The sequence below is a fragment of the Hyla sarda genome, chromosome 2 (assembly GCF_029499605.1).
Source record: "Hyla sarda isolate aHylSar1 chromosome 2, aHylSar1.hap1, whole genome shotgun sequence".
Classification (NCBI taxonomy): domain Eukaryota; kingdom Metazoa; phylum Chordata; class Amphibia; order Anura; family Hylidae; genus Hyla; species Hyla sarda.
Window position 1 is genome coordinate 142,041,356 of NC_079190.1, and position 13,941 is coordinate 142,055,296.

The window sequence follows — 13,941 nt, forward strand, 5'->3', positions numbered from 1 at the left end:
GCTCTTGTTTATGAGCTAGGTTCCAGTCGCAGAGGTGGGCTCTGCATCTATCAGGCATTTATTGCACATGCTGTGGATTTGGCATTAAAAGGGGCATTTTTTTTTAAATCAACTGGTGCCAAAAAGTTTAACAGATTTGTAAATAACTTCTATTTAAAAATCTTAATCCTTCCAATACTTATCAGATGCTGTATGCTACAGAGGAACTTGTAAGTAAATGAAGAAAGGTGGTCCAGCAGTCCCTTAAAACGTAGATCCTTTATTTCACTTTTCTTTAAAAATACAGAGCACACACCATCCACCTACACCTGGTCAGCAAACAACTCCTATGGACGCGTTTCGAACGCATGGGCATTCTTGATCAAGAACGCGCATGCGTTCAAAACGCGTCCATAGGAGTTGTTTGCTGACCAGGTGAAGGTGGATGGTGTGTGCTCTGTATTTTTAAAGAAAAGTGAAATAAAGGATCTACGTTTTAAGGGATTGCTGGACTACCTTTCTTCATTTACTTACAAGTTCTAAGCCTGGCCGGGTTCAAGTCCTTGCAGACCGTGGAGGAGGTGAGCTGAGAGAACTTTATTTCCTATTCATTTGTTATGCTACAGAGGAAGTTGTGTAATTCTTTCCAGTCTAACTACAGTGCTGCTGACACCTCTGTTTGGTCAGGAACTCCTCCTCCAACACCTCATGTGACCAGAAAACACATTATAGCCCCAGTCTTTAATGTTTTAAAATATTGATAATCACTTTACCAATCTCAATGTATTATCATTAATTATGACAACGTCATTCTGTATTTTAAATAATATAAACAGCTGTATCAATATTTATGTAATAATAATGTCAATGTACTATCATTATCTTCTATAATATCAGTAATTTCATTTTTAGGGGAATAATATTCTTGAACAGATTAAAGTTCACAGCATCATGTGCCATCAGTTTAACATATTTTTTAGGTTTGTAAAAGCAGAGATGTCTCGAGACCTTTGCAACCTAATTGGTGCAAAAATAACAATGACGTTGGTTACAGTAAGCATTGATGGGGCAATAATACAGAAGTGGAAAGACATACCATTTTACCATAAATTTGCCACAACCAGGTGTTTCTCACAAGATTTCTGACAGAGGTGAAAGGGAACTCTCAAATGGTTTCAAAGAAAGAAAATAAAGCTGCTAGAATGGCCCAGCCAATCACCTGTCTTAAATCCCATTTAAAATCTATGGAAAGAACTGAAGATCATGATTCATAGAAGAGGCCCACAGGGGGGCTTGGCTTGGCTGCAGAGGGAGATGGCCACATGAACTCGGAGCTCCAGCAGCAAGCGACATTTGAAAGCGACTATCACCCTGCCCGGCTGTGATACCTCCTTCAACTTGCATCGGAGACTTCATAAACCTCTCCTGCTCATGATGACTACCCGGAGGAGAGGAAATTCAAACCATAAGCCGAAGAAATTAACAGATTTCTACACGCCACCATCCGGCCGTGCTTCACTTCTCTCCTCATCATACCCGCACGATAAGAGACTACACAGATCCGGCAGGCTGCCCTTACATTGATAATCATGCCAGACATAGCTCGTCTCTGCCTCCGGCTGTGGAAACCACGACAGGGAGTCATTCAGCCTCGGCTCTCACCGTGAGGAGCAGCCCAGACTCCCATAGTGTTTCTTCGCACCAACATGGCTCCTCAGCTCCTTCATTTCCGTCATCTGCATCTAACAGTCCCCTCAAGCAGAGACCTCGCTTGGATACTGCAGGGGAAGTGGCCGACTCTAACCCACTAGTTGAAGCACATCAAATAGCAAGTGAGGATTTTTTTAATTCTGTACCTTCATCTGACGTCCTGGTCACAAAAGTCTCATTGAAACGCATGTAACTGCTGCTTAACACCACCATCTCTAACAATCTCCTCCACACTCTGCAGCATATTTGCTCTGCTATAACGGAGGTTGTACCAGAGTTGACCGATCTGAATCTAAAATTGCAGTATTAGTTAAGTCTTACAATGACCTAATTGATGCACATTATGAATTGGAATCTAGTAGTGGATACTGAGAACAGGTCACGCAGAAATAATGTCAAGTTTAGAGGCATACCGGGATCGGTTTCTGCTAAAGAACTTTTTACCTACCTGAATACCTTTATGACCTCACTAATACCAGATGCCTCACCCCAAGATTTGCTCTTAGATAGGGCCCACACGGTCCCTCGCACAACTCACCTGGCAGATGATGTTCCATGAGATGTGCTGGCCAGAGTGCACTTTTATCATGTGAAGGAAGCTCTGATGGTGAAATCGAGAGATCTCAACAACTTCCCTGAGCAGTTCCGCATCTCTTTGTTCACAGACCTGTTGTTTGTTACTTTACAATTACGACGACAACTGGCCCCAATCACAACAGTTCTATGTGACAAACATGTTCTTTACAAATGGGGGTATGCTACTCGCCTCATAGTTCACCACAATGATAAAATGCACGTGATCCGTACCTTTGAAGAAGGTGTGGAGCAGCTAAAAACATGGGCCATTGAGGTGAAGATCCACACCAAGCCTACATCCTCTTCTCCTGAGAAGACCCTACCGGACTGGAGAATGGTAGAGAAGTCACGTAACGGATACCACTGAAAGCTGCACGGAATGGGTTTGTGCCATCTGTCCTGCTCTGACTGCAGAAACTGTTTCCCCCCACATCCAGATGATGAAGAATATTCATCTTCTCGTTCTGAACTTTCCATTGTTTGTCTTGACCTTTGTTTCTTCTTTTCCCACAGGTACCAGCGCATACCGCAGGCTCCAATTCAATCTCCAACAACAGCTTACTATCTCAGAAGATATATAGACAGAAGATTTTCCTAAGCACTTACTGAACTTTCTATGACTATCAAGGTTGTATCAATTAATGTAAATGGTTTGAACTTACCGCAAAAGGGCTCCTATCTATGGTCCGAGGCCAAGACTTTGGCGTGCAACGTGCTGTGTGTCCAGGAGACTCATCTACTTGAAAGGGATGCCTTCCTTGTTAAACATAGGTGCTTTCCCCACACATACCACTCTTATTTTACCAGCAAGTCCAGAGGTGTAATGGTAGCTATAAAAAATACAATCGCTTTCCAAACTATATATAATTTTTCTGATCCTCAGGGCAGGTTTGTACTTTTGGTGTGCACTTTAAATAATAATACCTATACTATTGTGTCAGTCTATGCCTCCAATAGAGGACAACTACGTTTCTTGAGGAAACTATTTTGTATTATTAATAAACATGGAAATGGTCATTTAATTCTAGCAGGCGCCTTTAATGCTGTCCCAGTCCGAGCAAATGGGCTCGTAGAGCTTTGCCCTGCATTTCACACTTAGAAGCAGCCATTAAATCAAGATTTAGATGGTATCTCACGCCCGACCGATTACACAGTACATAGCCTGACTCTTCTGCCCTGTGTTGGAGGTCTTGCAGTACATGTTGGAGGTACTCTTATACATATACTATGGTCTTGTCCTAAGGTTACACAATATTGGAAAGATGTAAAGGGTATGATAGGGACAATCCTAGGTTGCCACTGTGATATTCCAGTACAGGACATGGTCCTGCACTACACTTAGGCCCTGTCAGGTTGAGTCCCTCAGTGACCTGTGGTTATTATAGTGTTATTTAATGTAATAGGATTGTAGTCAGTATGTCAATGTAAAGCCAGTATAAAGGACATTTGGAAGACTCCAGTAAATTTCTAAAGGACCTGTGAAATGTCACAAGTTATGTTTATGTTATCACATGTTACCCAGAGGGCACCAGTTTAACACATGACCCGCAGCTTGGCTAATGGGCTTTGGCTCAGCCTCCCTCTATATAAGGGGGCAGCCATTACAATTCTTCCTCTTCCACCACATTACTGAGACCAGGAAACACCAGAAATATCAGTGCTGGTGTCCAGTACCTGGAAGGCCTCAAATCTATAGTCATTCCAGTAAGTCAAGTCTATGCCTGCTGTCACTATCTACAGTCTAGTCAAGCCTCAAGTCAATTATCTAAAGTCTATTACAAGTATAATTGGTCCCAGCAAGCTGCAAGGTCCTTCTGTGTTCCTGGCCACCTCTCTGGGATTCTGGCCTAGCTGTGAAGATAATAACACCTCTCTGACCTCAGTAAAGCCTCCATTAAACCATAACCTGGTTGTGGACTCTCATTTTCACTGCCTAGCTCTTGGAATAGCGGAGATACAGTTTGGGTGGTTCCGGTACCATAAAACCACTCTGGCATCATGAACATTAGGGATTAATAACACCTTTCCCCTGAGGTTAATACCATCTTGCCCCATCCACCTACACCACTACACCCCGTGGTCCTGTTATCACCGTGGGTCACCACAACACATCACTTTAACACCGTCGCTCGCATTATTACTTAATTATAATTAGATATGGAATCAATTCCACCCTCACATAGAAGTATAATAATCAAAATACTTATCTTAGCTAAAATAATCATCACTAGATACTGGAAAATGAACACCTCTCCTAACATAGCAGAACTTCATACAGTGTTGAGGCAATCATGTCAATGCGAAAGAGCGGTCTCGCTCAACACTGGCAATATCTCTTCTCTACATAAGATGTGACAGCCGTGGTTATGCTACAAATATGCGCTGCTAGAGCCTTAATTATAAAGAGAACAACAACTGGTCTGATCTTACTCATTTTTTCAGTGATATCTTATTCCCTCTAATTCTCTTCTGATTATCCACCAAAGGATATTGCATATTTCCTAATGATATGTATGTCATTAGTAGTCTGTGCTGGTCCCGAACCATCCTTCCTTTCCCCTTTAAATTTCTTCCCTTCTCCCCCCCCCCCCCCTCCCTTACCTACTATTTCTTAGGTTCTACGTCAATGGTTAGTTGGCAATGTTTTGTTTGTTATTTCTATCTTTACCAAAAAATGTTGTAAGCTTTATACATTTAATAGTAATGACATTGCTTTATGACATCATTTTGCATTGTTTGGCTTCTATATAAGCTTCCATCGGTTGATCTGCGCATTGACTCTGGGAGCTACTTTTATACTTCGACTTGTCAATGCTATGTAACACTTTCAAACCTTTAATAAAACCTATTGAAACAGAAAAGTGAAAGAATAGGCCAAAGTCACAATGGAACAATGTATGCGACTAGTTTCTTTATACAGGAGGCGTCTTGATGCTGTCATGACCAACAAAAGCTTTTCTAAAAAGTATTAAATAAATATCAGTATGTATTCAATAAGTTTTTCCCAATTCCCATTATTACAGATAACTATAGGATATTTTTTTTTTGCTTTTTTGTGTGTTTGGGTAACTTGGATTGTTACTAACATCTGGTGAAAATTTCATGTCAATAGCACCTTTGGAAATATATATATATATATATATAGTGAGAAAAAGGGATACTTATTTCACCAGCTTCACCAGCTGTAACTGTGTATGGGGTATGTTAGGGTATGTTTACACTGCGGAATTCCCCCAGAATTCCGTGAGCGGAATTCTGTCAGTGGAATTCCGCACTGTGAACATTATAATCAGTGTGAATGGGTCTCCCGCAAGACCCGTTCACACTGCGGAATATAAACGCCGGACGATTCCGCAGCTGAAATTGTTCCGTGCAAAGAAAAAACATGTTCATTCTTTGCGCGGAATTCCGCGAGTACTGCATAGCCGTCAATGGGGACGGCGCAGTGCCCTGCGGTCCTACCGCCGAAGTACCTTTGGCAACGGCTGCCTGACGGAATCTCCAAGCGGAGATTCCGCAGTGTGAACATACCCTTACAATGCAGTGCACACAGTATATCTGTGTATTAGGAAGCTGTAGTTGTATGGGTTGTAGTTACAGTATAGTGTTTACGGTATATACAGTATGTGTATTATGGAGCTGCAGTTGTATACTCTGTGTAGTACGGAAAAGTTTATACAGTATACTTGTGTATTAGGGAGATGCAGTTTTATACTCAGTGTAGTACAGTACAGTTTATACACTGTATCTGTGTATTAGGGAGCTGTGTAGTACAGTACAGTGTATATACTGTATCTACGTATTAGGGAGCTGTGTAGTACAGTACAGTGTATACAGTATACCTGTGTGTTACGGAGCTGTGTAGTACAGTACAGTACAGTATATACACTGTATCTGTGTATTAGGGAGCTGTGTAGTACAGTACAGTGTATACACAGTATATGTGTATTAGGAAGCTGTATAGTACAGTACAGTGTATACATAGCAGCAAATAGAAGAGGTGTAGATCCAGCTCCCAACAAACAGTGAATTCTAATCTTCAAACTTTAATAGACATCCAGGTTAAAAGCAAAACAAGAGCAACATGACACTGTGAGGTGATAAATAGAGACGAGTGAATTGAAGCTGACGAATCCGAATTCGTTACGAATTTCATAAAAAATTTGATTTGCAACGAATGTGAATATCGCCGCGATTCTATTGCGCGAATCGCTTCATTAAACTCCATTTAGTGCAGTCAAGGCTCCAAGGCATCTAAAATGGCAGATCCACATGTGAGGACATGAGGCAAGGAACTCTAGGAAAGCGGGTAGGTGGGATGACCCTGAATCACATGCAGGATGCAGCCTATCAGCAGCCAGTCACCCCTGTGAGGTCACAGCCCTATATAATCGGCAGCCATATTGCGGCCAGTCACTTCATTCATTACACTGCAGAGAGATAGGACTGACAGCGTGTGTGTTACACAGAAAAGCTTTTTCCAGCAGCATTTCACATCCTAGTCACATCAGCGTTCTGGTGGACAGAGAGCAGTGCTTTTTTCCACTGAAAAGGATTTTTACTGCAGCCATTAGCCTCCAAGTCCCTTTCCACAGCATTGTATTACAGAGAGGGGCAGATAGCTGTGTGTTGCCTCATACATTTCAACAAGCTGCCTCAATGTCATAAACCTTAGCAGAGGAGGCAGGAATAATTTTTCAGCGCAATTCTGTGTCTTTGTTCCCCAACAAATTATCTGCTGTTTATACTAGTCTGTAGACGGTATAATACCTAGCAGTCCATTCCTAATAGTCTTTGACAGAGTGCAATTTTGGGTTTAGTACGCAGCTTTTTTGTGCTCTCCAGCACTGTTGTGTACGGCTGGTGTTGTGCAAACATACGTTTTTTTTAAGCATACTGTAGCTGCCCTCATAAGTGCATACCACATACGTACATCTAAGTAGTGTACTATTTTGTACCTGTTAATCTGTCAAGGCCCTAGATACTGTGAAAGTCCAGACAAAAGTACTCACCGGCCGGTGTTGTACTCAGATACTTCTTTAAGTGTACTGTAGCACATTTTTCTGCCCTCATAAGTGCATACCACATACATCTAAGTAGTGTACTATATTTTGTACCTGTTAATCTGTCAAGAGCCTAGATACTGTGAAAGTCCAGCCAAAAGTAATCACCGGCTGGTGTTTTACTGCAATACGTTTTTTAAGAGTACTGTAGCGCATTTTTTTGCCCTCATAAGTGCATACCACATACATACATCTAAGTAGCCCAGAGAAGTGGCAGAGGCCTAAATTCATCAGGCAGAGGTCGCAGCAGACCAGGGGAGAGTGGTAGCAGGAGTTGCAGTAAGAGGCCTGAGCTCCTGGTATCAGCTAGCGGTCGTATCTTGACCAGCAACCCATCTGTCATCATCGATTGGTTAACACTGTCATACACTTCATCAGAAGTGAAATCTGATACCCCCAGTCAACAGTCGGTGGATTTCCCAGACACAACCCTCAGTTGGCATGGCCTGGGAGCAGTCCCTGTCCTTCCATTGCCTCTGTCCTAAGCTGTTCCCTCTCCTAAAGAAGTATCTTATGCTGTGGGTTCAGCTCCACTATTCAGTGAGGACGATCTAATAGAGCACAGTCAGCAGCTACTGCCCAGCCAAGAAGTGGAGAAGACATCCGCTGCTTCCTCCGCTAGGCAGTAGTGATGAGGAGAGTGACGTGGGAGGCGGTGTTGCCAGCGTTCAGGGTCCTGAAGCAGACACTGTTGAGGAACCTGAGGAGGACATCAGTGACATGCAGACACAACTCAATGATGATGAAGCCGATCACAGTTGGGAGCCGGGTGCAGAAGAGGCTTCATCATCATCAGGAGAAGAGGATTGCAGGTTGCCTGTGAGGCAGCAGCTGAGCCAGCAAAGTGGTAGCATGGTTGCCAGTCAGCATGGTGGCAGAAGTGGAAATTCTGGAGCCAAACGTGCCCGGGGGAGACCACCTGCTTCGCAGCAGCCTACCTTCCCAGGAGGTAGTGGAGCAGGGTTTCCTGGAGACGGCGGAAGTAGCAGTCAATTAGTGCAAATTGTTGGTGGGAAAATCAGCTACTCGGCAGTGTGGCAGTTTTTCATCAAGCATCCGGAGGAGGTTCACATAGCCACATGCAAGACATGTCGGCAGAAGGTGAAGCAATGTTGGCACCATGGCCCTGCGTCAACATATGTTTCGCCACCATAAAGCGGCATGGGAGAACTGTCGCACCGATGTAGCGGTCCAGCCTGCTTCATCACCCAGTGGCACACCGCTCCCTCTTTCAACCAGCCAAGGCTCCACCACCTCAGCCAAAGGGAGTTGTGTGTCATACCCTCCTTCTGTCGCTCCAGATGCTCCTGCTCCTCCTCCTAAGTCAGTCATTCTGCCAACAATCCATCGGCAAAGCCATGTCCAAGAGACAACAGTATGTGTCCACTCATCCAACAGTGCAGAAGCTGAATGTGCTCCTGTCTAAGTTGCTGGTGCAGTCCCTCCCTTTTCAAGTGGTGGACTCTGCACCTTTCAGAGAACTGATGGCTTGTGCTGATCCAAGATGGAGAGTGCCAAGCTGTCATTTCTTTGCGAAGAAGGCAGTACCAGCCCTGCACAATTTTGCGGAAGAGAATGTGGGCCAGTCCTTGAGCCTGTCGGTGTGTACCAAAGTGCATGACAGCGCCAACGTCTAGAGCTGTAACTATGGTCAGGGACAATACATGTCCTTTACGGCTCACTGGGTGAATGTGGTTCCTGTATAACTACAACACCAACTTGGACAGGTTATGCCGTTTCCTCCTCCACTCTCTCAGGCCGTGGGTCCTGTGACAGCGTGTGACTCTCCCTCCTCATCCTCCACCGAGTCCTCAGCCTCCACTGCCGAGACAAGTCTCAGTGGCCCTTCAGCATTTCATGTGTACAGGGCACGGCGGTGTCACGCTATTCTTCACATGGTTTGCCTTGGCGAACGGAGTCACATGGGAGGAACTGCTAAAAGCAATTCGTAAAGAAGTCGAAACATGGCTTACTCCACGAAAACTGGAAATGGGAGCCATGGTGACTGACAACGGAAAGAACATCTGGTCTGCGCTGCGACTGGGCTGAGCCATGCGCCCTGGATGGGACACATGTTCAATTTGGTTGTTATGCGGTTCCTGAAGTGTTCCCCTCATTTGAAAGACATCCTAACAATGGTAAGGAAACTTTGCATGCACTTCAGCCACTCGTACACCGCAAAGCACACCCTCCTTGAGCTGCAGCGTCAGAATAGCATCCCCAACATTGTCTGATTTGTGACATTGCCACACGTTGGAATTTCACCCTACATATGTTGGACCGACTGTATGAACAGAGAAAAGCCATCGCCGATTTCTTGATGATCCAAGTGGATTGGGGTACTCCCCTGTGTAACTTAAATGGGAACCAGTGGCAGCTCATACGTGACAACTGCCGTTTGCTCAGGCCATTTGAGGAAGCCACATTATTAGTAAATTACCAGGATTACGGGATGAAAGACGTAATTCCACTGCTTCATTTCTTACAACACGTGTTGGAAACTATGGCTGGTCCGGGCACTGTAGATGTGACGCCTACATCTTATGGCCACATGAGCCCTGTGATGGCTGAACTGGAGGAGGAGGAGGAGGAGGGAGGGGGAGGGGCACAGTGGAGCACAGTTTAGGTTTTGCCAAATGGGTGGTTTTTCTAGTAATCTGATAGGAGAGGAGGAGCAGGAGCAGCTAGAGGAGCTAGAAGGTTATGAGGAAGGCAAGACAGAGGACCCAGACACACAGTGGCAGTATGCAGTGGAGATGAAGGCAGGGAGTCCGTCCGAGTCACTTGCACAAATGGCACGATGCATGCTCACTTTCTTGCGTAGTGACAGCCAAATTGTCACCATACGTCAGTGGGATGACTTCTGGCACTCCACCTTAGTGGACCCCCGCTAATGCCACAAAATAGGGGCCTTTTTTACACCCACTGGGAGGGAGGACAAACTGACCTACTACAGAAGCATCCTATGTAGTCGGTTGGCCGATGCCTATCGGCGCCATCGTCCATCCTCTCACAGGTCTGAATCGGGGAGCCCTTACACTGCCATGGCTGCTGGGGAGGGGGCAGGAGCAGTCCCAGCTCCATCAGCAGCAGCCTGAGTCTACAGTTGCTGATGAGTACCTTTCTTCACCTGCATAGTGAAGCAACTCATCAGCAGCAGGTAGACCTTTAGCAGGACCTGAAGCAGCAGGTGGTGGCATACCTTGACATGTCCATGCCAACACACCTTGAAGATCTGCTGGACTTCTGGGCAGCCAAATTTGATTTGTGGCCACAACTAGCAGAGTTTGCCCTGGAAAAGCTGTCCAGTAGTGTGCAATCAGAGTGGGTGTTTAGTGCGGTGGAGGCCATAGTCACCCCAAGGAGAACTCACCTGTCCACGAAAAATGTGGAGAGACTGGCCTTTGTGAAGAAGAATCAGGCATGGATCAGCCGGGATTTCCAACCACCAATGCCTGATGCTTCAGAGTATATTGACCATGGTGCCACACCAACACTTCACAAATATGGATAGTGCCAAACAGATTTAAGGTGTTGTTCTCCAGTTACAAACATTCCTCCGCATCAGAACTTTTTTCAACCACCTTCATCACAGGGTACTGGTATTGCCACTCACTGTACCACTCTATCACTGGGTTACTTTCAGGACTCCTGATGCTGCCACCTCCAGGCTGTGCCATTCAGTCACTATATGGTCTCTCCATGCTTCACCACCTCCAGGCTGTGCCATTCAGCCACTACATGGTCTCCTCATGCTTCAGCCACCTCCAGACTGTGCCATTTAGACACTATATGGTCCCTCATGCTGCCACAAACTCCAGGCTGTGCCATTCAGCCACTATATGGTCTCCTCATACTTTAGCCACCCCTCCAGGATGTGCCAGACACTATATGGTCTCCTCATGCTTCAACCACCTCCAGGATGTGCCAGACACTGTATGGTCTCCTCGGGCTTCAGCCACCTCCAGGCTGTGTCATTCAGCCACTATATAGTGTCCTCGTGCATCAGCCGACTCCAGGCTGTGCCATTCAGCCACTAAATGGTCTCCTCATGCTTCACCATCTCCAGGTTGTGCCATTCAGACACTATCTCGTCTATTCATGCTTCAGCCACCTCCAGGCTGTGCCATTCAGACACTATATGGTCCCCCCATGCTGCCACAAACTGCAGGCTGTGCCAATCAGCCACTATATGTTCTTCTCATGCTGCTGCCAACTCCAGGTGGTGCCATTCAGCCACTATGTGGTCTCCTCATGCTGCCACAAACTCCTGGCGGTCATTCAGCCATTATACTCATACTGATGCCACCTCCAGGCTCTGTCATTGTGCCGCCATGTGACATGTGACTCCTTGTTAGATTTGGTCCTTTGTAACCACATGCCGGGGCCCGGGACATAAAAAATTGTGAGTGTAATCTTAAAGGGGTACTCCGGTGAAAACATTAATTTTATTTTTATTTTTTTTAAATCAACTGGTGGCAGAAAGTTAAACATATTTGTAAATTACTTCTATTAAAAAAATATTAATCCTTCCAGTACTTATTAGCTGCTGAATGCTACAGAGGAAATTCCTTTCTTTTTGGAACACTGATGACATCACGAACACAGTGCTCTCTGCTGACATCTCTGTCCATTTTAGCAACCATGTATAGCAGATGCATAGCAGATGCATAGCAGATGTATGCTAAGGGCAGCATGGTGGCTCAATAAATAAAGCGTTATTATTATCATAATAACGTCAGCAGAGAGCACTGTGCTCGTGATGTCATCAGAGAGCATTCCAAAAAGAAAATAATTTTTTAATAGAAGTAATTTACAAATATGTTTAACTTTCTGCCACCAGTTGATTTAAAAGAAAAAAGGTTTTCACTGGAGTACCCCTTTAAATTTCAATTTAAAAATCAATTTCAAAATTCCTCTTTTAATCTTCGGGATTGTGAAGCCCAATTGTCTCCTCCTGCTGCCACCAGCTCCAGGCTGTGCCATTCAGCCACTATATGGTTTACTGATGCTGCTGTGCCTGGGACATTACCTAAAAATATTTTATGGTAGCACTAGCTACCATAAATCATCAATTTCAATTTTAAAATTAATCTTTTAATCTTAGGGATTGTGAAGCCCTATTGTCTACTCATGCTGCTGCCAGCTCCAGGCTGTGTCATTGTGCCAACATATGGTCTCCTTATGCTGTTGGCACCTTAAATTAAACTTTTAAAATTTTAATATATCTAAATTCTTCAATTTAAAATTTTTAAGCATATCTTCAATCTTCTCTATTGTCAGGCTGTTGCCACCTCCAGACTGGGACGTTCTGCCACTATATGGTCTCCTCGTGCTGCCGCCAATTCCATGCTGTGTTATTCTGCCAAATTATGGTCTCCTTATGCTGCTGCCATGTGACTCCTTGTTAGATTGGGTTTTGTGGTCATACAGTATTAGTTCAAATGGAACACCAGGACATTTAACTTGGGAATCTAATATAAGTCTTAAATTTAAAAGAATCGATGTAATCTTTTCAAGTCTAAGGCCCTATGATCGTCTACATCATATGACCTGTGGAATTATCACAAGAATCCAATGGAACAGCTTGGAGCGATAACAATGAACCATAACTGATTGAATGAAACATTTGCACTTTCATAGTCAGGGAGGCGCTGAGAGGCTGGGGCTGGAACAGGTGGTATCTCACCGGGCGGAGGACCGCCAGCTCGATGCTCACCAGAATGGGTACTCAAAATGTTTTAATAACTTTAAATTAAATTAAATTTTAATAAAAAGTACATAAAAAATCTCTTTATTCTCTTCAATTTTGACGCCATATGGTGTCCCTGCTGCCACATCGATGCTCTGAAGCAGTGATTCTAATAGCAATGCCTGTAATCTGCATGTCATACTGAATAACAGTATTATTTCACTAACACAGCACACCCCCTATACGTGTTTGGACAAGGCAAAGTGCTCTACACCCCTATTGAGGCTCTCTGTAGGCCAGAAATAGCCATTTTTAATAGCGATTCGCCGCGAATAAATTCAGTCCGAAACAATTTTTTTTAGGAAAATTGGGCGAATTGGCCAAATTGCATTTTTCAAAAGTTCTCTCATCTCTACTGATAAACACTGACACGTTTCAGGCTGAGGAATAGCCCAGGATTAAGGGTTACTCCTCAGCCTGAAACGCGTCAGTGTTTATCAGCTCACAGTGACATGTTGCTCTTGTTTTGCTTTTAACCTGGATGTCTGCTAAAGTTTGAAGATTTGAATTCACTGTTTGTTGGGAGCTGGATCTACACCTCTTCCATTTGCTGCTGTCTACGTGGGATACGACCTGTTAAAATCTTGTGCTTCCACATTTACTATGTCCCTCGGACTCAAATGCATATTCAGACAGGTGGTGAGTTGTTTTGTGTTTTTTCTTTTTGTTCATACAGTGTATACACTGTATCTGAGTATAAGGGAGCTGTGTAGAACAGTACAGTGTATACACTGTATCTGTGTATTAGAAAGCTGTGTAGTACAGTACAGTGTATACAGTATATCTGTGTATTAGGGAGCTGCAGTTGTATATACTGTATCCGTCTATTGGTGATCTGTGTAGTACAGTATATATACTGTA